Here is a 13,191-nt window from a genome sequence, read left to right as displayed (position 1 = left end):
CATGAGCTCTCAAATTGGTTTATCTCCAGAAATATTTTTAGCTATTGGAGATACATAGGGTATATGAGGAGTTTTAAAACTTGTACCTTTGTATCTCACCAGTTATATCTTCATGTAGAATACTCAGAAGCCTTTTCTGTACTGTTTGATGGCAGTATATAAAATTGCATGGAAAATGGAAACAGTTCACACAAACTGTATGCTTCATGACTGAGAATCTCATGTAGAAATACTGTTGGAGACTTCAGTCATTTTCTCCTAGATATATTCTGAATTTTCAGATGCAATAAATGAAATATTTACTATACTCTGATTTTAAGAAAATCGGTAAGTCTGTATTAAGCAATGCCCACGGCAAATTTATTTGCCTTTGGCTGAGCCTCTAGCTTTGGCTGTCCAAATGTTGATATTACTTAGGGAGCGTGGTTTCTGAGGTTTTTGGCATGTTGATGCTAAAACATTGATATATGATGTGTTTGGGTGTGTTATAAACTATAATTGTTTGTGACTATCTCAACAGTAAATTCTAAAGGTGTTGCTGAAATGGATTTCCCAATCAATGAGGCTGCAGACTTGCAGTAAGGGATGCACAGCCTGACTGGTGTGTCATTGGCTTAGTTATTTCTGACTTAAGATGTTTTATCTACCTCTGTCAGCTGACTGCCTTAGATACTCAGTCGGCATGAGAGCAGATGATATTCATGGTTATGAGAACAGCCTGAAGTTCTTCCTTTTTTACTTGCATCCCTTTAAGATACCAGATAAACCTCATGTCAAGTTTTTCCTGTCTGTAATGGTCAGTTACCTGGTGTTGGCTATTGGCACTGAAAACAAACAAACAAATAAATAAATAAATAAAAACCTCACCTGATTTCCTAGCCTTGGCTGTTGCAGTGGATCCCGCTGTTGTGACTCATCTGACTTCTGCCTTTTTTTTCACAATAACTGAGGATTTTTTCCTCTGAGGTGTTTCACACTCTTTTAGCAGTGGTTTCTAGGTGAGCTACTGAGGTGATATTTTGTCTTAACTTCAGTATATTATAGTTACATCATAAATCTGTCCCAACTATGTCCATTCTGCTGTCTAAAATTTGGCTTATTTTCACAAATGGGCATAATGACAGTCATTAGTATTGGTGAGACTCAGGAGTTGCCAGCTTCCTTAGAGTAAAGCCCCTACTAATGCTGGCTATTTCTCCAGTTGTGTGAGCACTTTAGTAATGGAAGGTTATTGCCATTTCCTTTTATCATTTCTGTCCATACCACTGTATCCCTCAGCAGGTCATCTTAAATAAATAAACTAAATTAAATAAATGATTTCACCTTGTCAGCTGCACTTAATGTGCCATGATGTTACATAATTGCCAACCTTGTGTTTCTATGATTCTATAATTTTAAAAGTGCTATTTCTAAGTGATGGCTGCAAACAGGGAGTCATCTCTGATGACTCAAATGCAAGGTCATCTCTGTCTACATTTCTTTTAAAAGCCCTTATCCTAGAGCCTTTTCTTTTAAAGCATACAAACCAAAGGCTTCTTTCTGGTGAAGCTGGAGAATGAGTGTGCATGCTGTGGTGTGTTCAGCAGGATAATAAATGTTGTTTACATTGAAACAATGCTAAGGTATTTACAGAAGTATTCACAAATGCCGTCTAACCTTGAGAAGCTGTCTTGTTAGGTTTCTTTTCAGGTTGATGGACAGGTCCAGCTGATAGTGATGCAAAGAAGGAAAGCAGCCATTCCTCAAGGATATGTTGTCCTTCAGTACCGTCCAACTTGGGCAGAATCTGTAGCATCCTTGAAGGAAAGTTTTGGAGATGGAGCATGCTGTCTTTTACATGCTCAGTATGGGGAGGTGGAACTGCCTAGTGACCCACAGCTGAGTGGTGGGCTTCTGGCAGAAAAGGCAACTATGAAAAGCAGCAGGGTCTCTGCAGGCAGATTTAGACACCCATTGAAGAACTGGGTATGATTTCAGCACTCAGTCCTGCTGAATTGGGCCAACTGCATCTAATGAAGCCCACTGGCCTCAGAAGAATTGCAGTGGTTACAGGAGTGGCCTAGGTAGGTTAGCCTTCCTTCACTGCAGTTAGGTTCCTTAAATACCTTTCTGAGGTACAAATTACGTATCTCCTTGACAGAAAATGCTGGGTAGAAAAATCTTTATCAGTTTTGTCCGAGCAAGCAATCACCAGTGCAGGAGAATCACACAGGATTTTTGCTGTAAAAGTTCAACAGTAACTTAAAATTCTTATTTGTCTTATAGTTAAACAGCACAGGGCATGGCATTGGTCGCATACATTAATCTGCAAGGTGCCTGAACTAGTATAATAAGCTGCATACCATGTTAAAATACTCTTCGAATATGTTTTGAGAAATAACATACAGAAGCAGGCTAATTTAAATAACGGTAAGAACGGCATCCAAAAGCCTGTTCCTTTCCTAGTGAGTATAGGTTAAAAAAAAAAAGGTAGCTTTGCCTTCAATGGCTGTTCTCCATGAGCAGCCAAAAAAATAGCATTATATCCAGATTTGAAAACAGCATTATGTGAGAAGGGGTATTTCCCTGCCCACGTGTTCAATTGCTGTCTCTGCAAGTTAATACCAAGTCACCTCTCAGCTTTTCTCTTCTGTTTGCTCTTTCAGTCTGATGCAGGATATGCTTTGCACCTCTTCAGTTGATTAGAATAGAAGGAAAAGGTAAATGTAAGAATTGGAGACTCTTTGGCTGGTAGGTGTCAGCCTCCTGATGTTTTTGTATATGGTTTAAGCAAGAGCAGGGACTAAAACAGGCTCTTTTGGCATCTGAGCTGGGATGGGTTTTATGGTAGAAGACCAGCTGGCCAGGTTGTGACCCATCCAAGACACACAGACAGGCCTGGAGTCTTGCTGTGGACTGTAGGTTTACCTGGAAAGTTGACAAACAGTGGTCTCAAAAGCCACATATAGAGCTACACAGATTTCCAAACATGCAAGGGCACGTTCTCATTGTTCTCAAGGCAGTATCACATGTTTCACCATTTCAGTAGAAGCAGTTTTTCATCCAGAAAATAGTTTTGTCTCCTAGCGTAGTTTCTGTACTCCATCCTGGCTGGAAACAAGATGACTGAGGTAAAGGAAATGCCTGCACCAAGTATTTTAGAGAATGCAACCTGTTTGCCAGAATTGTTCCCGAAAAGTTCTGGTAAAAATGGAAAGTTAAAAATCAGCCAGAGAGCTGGTCTCTCTCAGGAAATGACAAAATACATGGTTGCTAGTTCTTTCACAGTGTGATACGTAAGCTGGAAATGATGTTGGTACCTTATTATGTGTATTTTTTTTTGTGTTCACAGAGCATTTGGTTAAAATAGAAAATCTAGTTAAAAGGATACCATTTCCTCTTCACTTAATATTGTGAGTTAAACTAGTTGAACAACTTTTGCATGAAACTCATAACTTTAATGCCCTGTTTCAGGTATTGTTTACTTGACAGGCTTGTAACAGCTACACTGCTTGAGCTCCTAGAAGACAAAATTTGTTTCATACCTTGAGGGTGCAAAGTCCCAGGGCAGCAGATGGCCCTATGATTATTATTTCCAACCTGTCTTACCTGACCATTCCTTCCCTGTATGAACAGCTGTTTCATTCACTTCAGTGCAGCCCAGCCCGATTGGCTATTTTTCTTCTGCCCTTTTCTTTCTAGGTAACATAAATCTTTTTTTTTTCTTTTGACCTGGCCTGCAGCTCCATCCACCTGTGCATGCCTTAAGCAATGTCAAACTCTTGCCAGATCCACGTTGCTTTTTCTAGATACGTTCTTTTGAAACTAAACTTTTTTGCCATAGTGCTCAATGGATAGAAAGAGTCCATTCTCCTCTTAGAATACTCACTTCTTGTGCGTTCAGAGGGGGTGAATTTAGCTCTGTCCCTTTCAGTGCATTGATTCAGGGGTATCAGCCTATTGGTGTGAAGGTGTGAGCAGGCTCACTTTCTGCAAGTTGCAGTTTCCAGCTATGCAACACACTTCATATAAACCTGTAAAGTTAATTTCATCTCTTATGTTGCAAAGGCAAATGTTCACATTAGAAAATGACAAAATTAAGATGTGCCCATGCAACTTCAGCTTGGCCTCCTTATGCCCAGATCCACTTTCAAGGTGTTTTTTAGCTCTGTAATAATATACATATATATTATTTTCTGGAAGAACCTCATTTCATTTCTATGCATGGTGAATGAGCAGTTTCTCAGCGATTCATTTTATCCTTGTTGTACAGACGATGGCTGATGTCTTATTTACTGTGCAGTACTCACACTGTGCTGAACATGGAGATACTGATTTCCATAATGACAATCATCACTCACCTTCAAGAATTTTAATGCTACTGTTAGACATGGTAGAAACATTCCTACCAGCTGACAGGTGGACGTTTGGGGCAGGCGAAAGTCTGGTACATACTCTACTGAATGGTGACACACGATGACACAACCTCAGTTACCAAAGCTGTGCTCCTGTTTTTTTTTTTTTTGTTTTTGTTTTTGTTTTTTTTTTAACCATAAGGACCACTCTTGTAGTAACTGATAATGCTTGGAAATTCTGCACGTCAAATAACTGATGTTGGACCCCTGTAAAATGAAGTTCAGATAGAAACTATAGAGCTTCTGCCTTATGTAATTTGCATGGTATCACATATTCTTTGGGACAGAGCCAGCAGCAGAATCCAGAGTAGAAATGAGATAGCTTTCATATGAGGTCTGTTCTTTTGCTTATGATATCTATCTTCTCAAGCTTTCCAGATTGTCTCAATTTGTAAGACGTGGAAGGGAACCCTACAGACACCAGATTTCTTCCTAACAGTATTCAGAACGTTTCCTGGACACTGTCCTTTCAGTTCCTTAAGTGAGGCAGGCCTCCCCTAGTGAAATGTAGAGACTTGCCAGGTGATGCACACTCACAGAGCAAACTTGCTGAAGTTTCACAGGTATTCCTATTTTTAGTATTTCTCGATTTCATTGCTTAATTTTGTGGAACTGTTGCTGTTCTGATGTTATTTTTTGTTTTTGTTTTAGTCCTATGGATACTTCCCTATTTTCCCTATATTCTTTGTGCCATGATATGACACAGTAACTTATATATATATATATAATATATATAATATAATATAAAATATAATATATAGCACAGCAGATTTCTGATGCTGTTGCAAGCCAGTGTCTGTCTTTTATTATGTGGATAATGTTTTTTTTTTTCGTCGATCAAATGCCTTGATTTAGAACCAAGTGTCTGGCTGTATGTTCTTTGAAATGCTGTTAGCAGTTACTTTTAGGTAACTTGAAATGCAAATAAGGATATATTTGATACAAACTAATCCCTAAAAGGACTTGATGAAGTGCTGCAAGCTTATTTTTTTGAAAGCTGAGTCAAGTCCCACTTAAACATCAAACTGTCTTCCAGCATATGTTCTACACAAATAATGAGTAAATTGTGCTTTAAAAAAGCTTCATCAGACACTTTCTGATTTTGTTTTGTGATTTTTTTAAAGGAGAAATAGTGATCTACATAACAGAAGATATCCAGTCCTAATTCTCTATCACATTTAAATATATATATATATATACATATATATATATATTCTAAAACTAAAATAAGAATATTATATGGCAACTGGAAGATCGAAAAGAGTAGGTCTTTTTCTGAAAAAGGAAAAGTTGTTCCTGAAGAAATCTCTGTAGAACAGCCACCTTAAGCTAAGATGTATCAATTGAGAGTTCACCTGCAGGTCATGTTCAAAGACAGAAATATGCAACAGGGATGTGAAGCAGTTGTAAAATTGAGGGGCTTATGCAAATTTATTTGTGATATAGCTGTAGTTTATTAATTTAACTGGAGGGAAAAAAAAAGGCCTTTTGTATATAAAATTGAGGAAGAAAAGATGAATTTTCCTTTACATCCTAAGCAAAAAAACTGGAAATTATTTAATGTCTGTGAATCTTTGGAAGACAAATAGTGATGATGATGATAAATTACATGTGTACATGAAAATTAATAGGCACAAATTTGCGTATGTTTGACAAACGTATTGACTTGCAGAGTCAAAGGCATTACACAAGTGTGGTAGACATGTTGTAAGGAGTACTGTTATGTGATGTGGCGTATTGTCTTCCTCTTTCTAAAGCTATATATAGAGGGGATAAAAAGTTTGTTATGACTCCTGTAATGACCTGGGTTTAATTCCCTGTGTAGTAACATGCTTGCCTTACATATGCAAGCACCCATCAACACTTTTAGATTACTTAAATACGAAAGGCATCTGTTTTAGGCCTATGGACGTGAGAGAAGATCTTGCATGTTATTTGAGCTTTTCTTTTTTTCTAGGAAAACAATTTGAATTTTCTCTGTACTATGGTATTGCAGAACCAGAAGTGGAGGAGTCATAAATGATGACAAGGTGTTAAAAATAATAATCCTGAACTTTAAAAATAGCTGTGTAAGGAGAACTGAATTAAACTTTAAATGTTTCCACTGCATGTACAAAGTTGTTTTTTCAGGCTTGGCTGTTGAAATGCAAGTGCCTGTCATTAATTCAGCAGACATTTTTACTATGCTTATTAAAATAATTTACAATAGGAAATGTATATATATGTATATATATATTAAAGATGAATACTAACATTTTGCTTTAGGACTGCCCTGCACTTGTTTGGCTTTGAGTACACGTTAAACTGCAATAATTTGGAACCAGAAGTTTGCATCCAGAGCCTGCTTCTTGCTTGGACTCACTCAGTAGTGATCCTGAGTGATGCACAGCATCTATACTACAGAGCAAAAACATTTGAGGCCCTGAAATGTTACTGTTCCATGTTATTGTTAATTTTATGATCTTTTCCTTAGCTCAAGTCCAGTGTAAAGTCATATTTCAAATTCATTCTTTTTTGTCTCGAGCTAAGGGCACAATGTAGTCATAACACAGGTCTGTTATTTAATTTTTCTGTTAACCTGTACTTGTTTTACTGAATATAGCAGGATTGATACAGTCTAAATTGTAGTTGTGACATATGAAGGAAACTGTAATACGGTTGCTGTATAGCTGGGTATCAAGGCTCTGTCAGTGTACCAAGCAGGTTTAGTTGTTAATGCTTTGAGTGGTCCAAGAATTCCCCGGAATTCATTTTGTAGATGACACAATGGACTGACCTGAGATGAAGTGATTGCCTGAACTTCTGGCCAGCTTCACAGCAAAGATTTTGTCGCTTATGAGACAAAGCTCTTCAGGTGGGAACTTGGGACAATCCTGGAGATTCCCCCAGGTAGCTCCTTCTGTTTCTAGCCCAATTAATATATACACTTTATATGCTTCAATGTGTTGATTAACATCCTGGGTGGAGAATCTGGCAGTCTCACAGGCTCCCCCAGGCAGCTCCTGCTGCAGAGTTGACCAAACTTTATGTAGATAAAGATACCTGTAAATAGTCAGCAGAAACTGCAAACGAGGAAAGGTCGTGTAGCATTGTCTTTTCACATGCAGCTATAACAATGAGATAGTGAATAGCAAGGAATTGTGCAAGTGCTGGAGCGCTCGTGTAGGACCATGAACCAGCTGGATTGTAAGAGCTGGCTGTGCTGATAGTTGAAGGAGCGAATTGACAGTGCAATTCCAAGCACTCTTGCAACAGAGACTCCTGTCAGCATCCCGACAGTAATTGGCTGTTTTGTTCAAGAGGTTTGATTTCCCCATTTAAATCTTACCCTGTACAGTATTATTTTTTTAAACATTCTTTGAGTGTCTGTACAACGTAACACGATAACATTTTTTCTGCAAATCAATTTGCAAAGTCATTGCAAATGGGATGGTGAGGAGGAGGTTTTAGTCTGCTGGGTTCTGATGACAATACACAAGGCTGCATTCTGACTAAGGAATTTTCCTCCCAGGATGGAGAAAGCAGCTTGAAAATGCCACGCCATGCTTTAGGAACATGAATGAACCCATGAGGTTCATTGCCATGAGGCAATAACAATATGGGTTTTACATTTCCCCTGTACTTGAGTCTGGTAAGGCTACACCTCGAATACTGTGTTCAGTTTTGGCCCCCTCACTAGAAGAAAGACATCAAGGTGCTGGTGTGTGTCCGAAGAAGAGCAACAAAGCTGGTGAAGGGTCTAGAGAACAAGTCTTAGGCAGAATGGCTGAAGGAATTGGGGTCGTTATGCCTACAGAAAAGAAGGTGCAGGGGAGGTTGAGCGGGGTGTGGGTCAGTCTCTTCTCCCAAGCAACAAGCAATAAGATGAGGAAACAGCCTCTAGTTGCACCAGAGGAGGTTTAGGTTGGATATTAGGAAACTTTTCTTCACTGAAAGGGTTGTAAAGCACTGGAACAGGCTGCCCAGGGAAGTAGTTGAATCACCATCCCTGGAGGTATTTAAAAGACGTGTAGATGTGGTGCCTAGAGACATGGTTTAGTGGTAGACTTGACAGTCCTAGGTTAATGGTTGGACTTAATGATCTTATAGGTCTTTTCCAACCTAAATGTTTCTATGATAATTATAGAATCAACAAAAGGAAATGTTACGGAAATTACTGGAAGTGGGGAAAAAAAATGAATATTTAAAACACTTTTCTCACTCAGCAAGTAGTGTGAGTTAATTTCATCCAGTCCGTAATGCATTTTGTTTTTCAGACCACAGATCAAAAACTTATTTCAGTGTTCTCAGAATATTAGAACATCATATTTTAAGAGCCTGATGTACTTCCAAACATTAGCTCAGTATGGATTTCTTGGAGACATTTTGAAGTATCTGTTCTCAGGTTGCTACAGACACAGAACTTGAGAATTCCCCAGTATCAAGGATTATCCTTAATACTATTCCTTAATATTTTAGAAGCTAAACTGAAACTAAACATTGCAGTAGATAACAGGGAAATTTATTTAGTAAAAATTGGTATCAGATCTTAGGTATTTCTAAGAGTCAGATGTATATCAGCCATATGTTTCTTCTGAAAGCTGGTGGCAAAGTGTGTGTGTGTATCATTTTTTGTGTATGCATGCGTATATCCTTTACAGTATACTTCACTTCAGATATGGAGCCCTGTTTCTTCTGGTCTTGTCTGTGAATACTGATAAAAGGAGAAAATATTCTTAAGTCTCCCTTGGACATTTTTGTGAACATCTGTGGTGTTTGCAACTGAGAGAGAGAGAGAAAATAGTATTGTTCATTTTGCATTTTAGCAAGCAAACATACAGAAAGCAGGCAACACAGACAGTGGGTTTGCTAAGCATCTTAAAAGCTACTGGTCTTGCATTTGTAAGGACTTTTCAAACATTTCAAAGAAAGGTCCAGTGTAAGGCAGCAAAGCAGATCATATACGTTCTTTGATATCTCTTAGAGTATCCAGATAAGGAGACGTTAGATGAAATACAAAGCTGATGGCTCAGAAAGCAAGGCAGTTATTTTTACTTACTAAATCACTTCTACTAATACAATGAATTGAGACACTCCGCAGTTCTTCAGTGGAGCTGTGTCACCTGGCTTAAAGGGGTGCCTGGAAACAAATCCAAACATGATTTGTTGCATCTGGTTTCAAAAGCTGAAGGTTGATAAAATCTCCATGACTCTGGGGTCATTGTTTCTGAAGCAGTTAGAAATGGTAGAAGTTGAACAAACACATGCAGGCAAGGTTTGGAAAGATTATTTGCTTTTGGTTCTTCCCTTTATTTCACAGTGAAATACAAGCATTTGATGGAGACAAGCAGATAGGCATTGCAATCCAACCAGGAGCAGTGCTTTTCTACTTGACTGTCCCCCACGTATAAGGCTAAAGAAGTTACATCATCTTTTTTTTTCCTTTTTTTCATCAGGCTTGTGCTCTGTCTTCTCATTCTTTTCCATTGATTCTTACAAGGTGGAAGCTTGTGTGCAGTTAAGTTGCAATCTTATTTGTAAAAGAAGTCAGGAGAGGATTTCTAGCAAGAAATTCCTAGAGTAGAGAGAATGACTAGGAGTTTTGACATTTTAGATCCTGTATGTGTGCATGTTGTCAGAAGTATATTTCTACTTTAGAATAAAGCACTGTGGAGCCATCCTTTCTGTCTGAATTCAGCTATTTCACCAGGAATTACAGTGAGAAGTCTCACTTGTAACCATTTACAAAGGGGACAGAAGGACACATTCACCTTGGGAAGAGTGTGTGATGAGCTTGTCATTCCTTCAAGCTGCAGAAAAACAGTAATGGTTTTCTCACAATGTGAAGAAGTGATTACCCTAAATAACGTCAGTTTGGAATTCATTCCCATTCTTCGTAAGGTCAGACGGGGCAAAACTGACAAAAGTGGGGTATTTTGCTTATCTGCTGACCTAAACACATCAGGTATCTGTGCCTCCCTGGGGGGGGGGGGGGTGGTGGTGGACACCATTTTTATTGATAACTTAATGCAGGTTTATGTCATAAACAGCAATCTGACTGCTGGACAGCAGTTAGGATAGAGACTCTCATAATTTAGACTTCTACATGAAACTCTTTCTTGAGATACTGTTAAATTGCACCTAGAACTATTGAGACTTAGCTATTCTGATGCCTGTCATCAGAAATTGTCAGTTCTATGAATTTGTTAATTTATGTTTAAAATATCCTAAAATATCTACAGTTATCATATAATCAATGTATTTTAGAGATCTGCAGCATCAAACTCTGAGCCAACTTTCTGTGTTGAAGTTGCATCTGAAAACCAGTAATAGAGGGCCGAGTTAATAACAAAATGTCAAGCTGGCATTTGAATCAAAATGGATTCATTTTAGTGGTTTAACTTCACTGTGTGAATTTACACCTCTTGGGTACTGCATCTGTACCGTACAAATACACTGGCATAAGATGGTATGGTTAGAATTAATAAAGAGAACTTCAACATTAGAAGTAATGTAAGATGTAAGAATGTTAGAAAACGTAGCCTCCTGATTTTCTGACATTTCAAATCCTCTAGCATACTGCTAATGAATATAAATGGGAATTAGGAGAAGGCTAATAAAACCAGGAGACTAAACTTTTAAAATTAAGGTTGTGAATTATTTAAAAAAAAAAAAAGAAAAAGTTGATGCTAGTGGAACAATGCATGTTCTGGGTTTTTGAGAGAAAGATTTTATTTCTGAATTGAAGGTCAGAGCGCTTGCCCTTTTAAATGCCATCTCTGGCACTGTTATACTCTTTCAGGCTCTCATTAAGAAAATGTGTTTGGAAAACTTCCATTTCCCTCACTTAGTACTTCTAACAGGAGCACGAGTTACAGGAGATAAGTACTAGCAAAGCTGATATTTAAATTTAGACCTGGAGCCTGTGTTGTTTTGAACAAATATAATTCTAGGGACAATTAGTTATCCTATCTATACATGTTATTATATTAGGGTGGAGGTTATAGAAAAGGACGGGATGAAATACAACATCTGTTTAAAAACTGTCACCTGAACAATACCAAAGCAAAATCTGGTCTTGTGTATGCTATTTAAGTCAGAAGTAAACTTACCTTCCATAGAAGCCTCTCTGTGAGAGACCGTATGTCAACCCTCCTTAGGTTTTCTCTAAGAATATCTCAAGTAACAAAACGGAAGTTTAGTCCTCCCCTGAACTTTCTTCTTAAGATTGTTTTTCACTTAAAAATGTTATGTGGAAATTTCCTGGATCTGAATTCATCCATGATTCAGTCTTGCCTTCTCCTACTTCTCCTACTTTGTTTTTGCAATACAACATTTTCGTAACTCCATCTCGACTGCATCTGCAGAACAAGTTAATATATCTCCGAGGAGCTGTGCTGACTGGATAGATCGCCCAGTCACCCTGTTATCCTGATGTATGGGAGATGATATGTTGACAAGGGAGAAGTGTGTGTTACAAAACACACAAAATGTTTCCTATCAGAGATTGTTCCTTTAGATCTATTTCTCTTCAATTAGTCCGGCTGTCTTCTTTCCTTGTCTCAATATACAAAGGCACACAGAACATCAGAGGCTGATAAACTGTGATAACAATTGCATAATTATTTTCATCAAATAACTTTTCCTATTAAAAATAGCTGTTCCTTGTTGCGCTGGGGATATTTGAGTTTCTGATTCTTCAGACATGATTCTAACTTGAGGTGCATTTGGAGAGCTTTTTTTTTTTTCCTTTGGGCTTTGATATTCAAAGGTGCAGGAAAAAAAACCACAATTGATTACCCAGTATTTTCTTGTTCAACTGGATGCATATCGCTTTTATGGCTGCAGGACAAGACACCTCTGAATCTCTTCAGGAGTTACTGAACAAGATGAGTGGTAATTTTTAATGCACAAAGATAACTGCCAAAATTATAGTTCCTAGGAAATCCATGTAGCTGTAATACCCATGAGCTTTGCGAGTTGAAATGTCGTCCTGTTCTAGCCCTATCACATGAAGATGTTGGGAACCATACCTGGCTGCAGGGTAGTTGGTGTCAGGCAGGTTTCACTGCGTGCATACCTTGACTCTGGGGAAGGGTTAGCAGAAGGTTATATCTTAAAGTCCAGTCCCACTAGGTAACATGTATCAAATTACATGGTGATTTTCTGTTGTCACTCAGTTTTTGGAGCATCTAAAATGTACCATTTGCTTTTAGAGTCTTGGTTTATACTCCTGGTTCTGACTTTTTATGATTTTCTCTTCAGTACTGCAGCCAAATGCAGAAGGGAGTTGCAAAAGGAAGTTGAGGAACTATTCTTTATAGATGTTTGCTCTAATTATTGTGTGTTTTGTATTTTTTTTTTTTAATCTTATCTGTAGTTAAAGCAGCTTACATTTGATTTATATGGCGTTTTGGCTGTAGTTCACACTCTTTTTAAGCTCAGTTCTTACTGGCTTGAAATACACGTGAAATCAGCTTGCTTGCTTGTAGCTGTTTTGAACATTCCAATGCTCTGTGGGCTGTGCACTAAAGTTTCTGCCAACTTCTGGAAGTTTTTCCTAAAGAGCAATACTGTTCATACCACTTCTGTTAGTCTTATTTCCGTGTATCAGCTTGTCACTTTAGAAACTTCCACGTTGTCAGACATCATGAAGGTTATTGCACTGACAAAATCCCTAATTCCAGTCATACATTTTCTTCACAGTATACTTAAAAATTATCCTTCTTTCCAGCACTTCTGATAGTCATCCCAGGCACAAGTTCCCAAAGTACGAATGCCATCTCTTCACAGGTGGTCTTAGTGTACTGAAGCCAGT

General features: G+C 38.1%; 1 long non-coding RNA gene across 1 annotated transcript in view; it reads right to left on the bottom strand.

Annotated features, from left to right (window-relative positions):
• The window catches only part of LOC308201187, a 43,951-nt gene that overhangs the window by 18,727 nt on the left and 12,033 nt on the right, over positions 1-13,191 (bottom strand). Inside the window, exon 3 of the long non-coding RNA XR_013956110.1 lies at positions 1-13,191. This exon is cut by the window's left edge and continues 18,727 nt beyond it. This is a non-coding gene — a long non-coding RNA (uncharacterized lncRNA).

Source organism: Anser brachyrhynchus (genome assembly GCF_964034855.1).
Source record: "Anser brachyrhynchus genome assembly, chromosome: 11".
Lineage (NCBI taxonomy): Eukaryota > Metazoa > Chordata > Aves > Anseriformes > Anatidae > Anser > Anser brachyrhynchus.
Note: the sequence above shows the minus strand (reverse complement) of the source record. Positions and strands in the feature narration are given on the sequence as shown.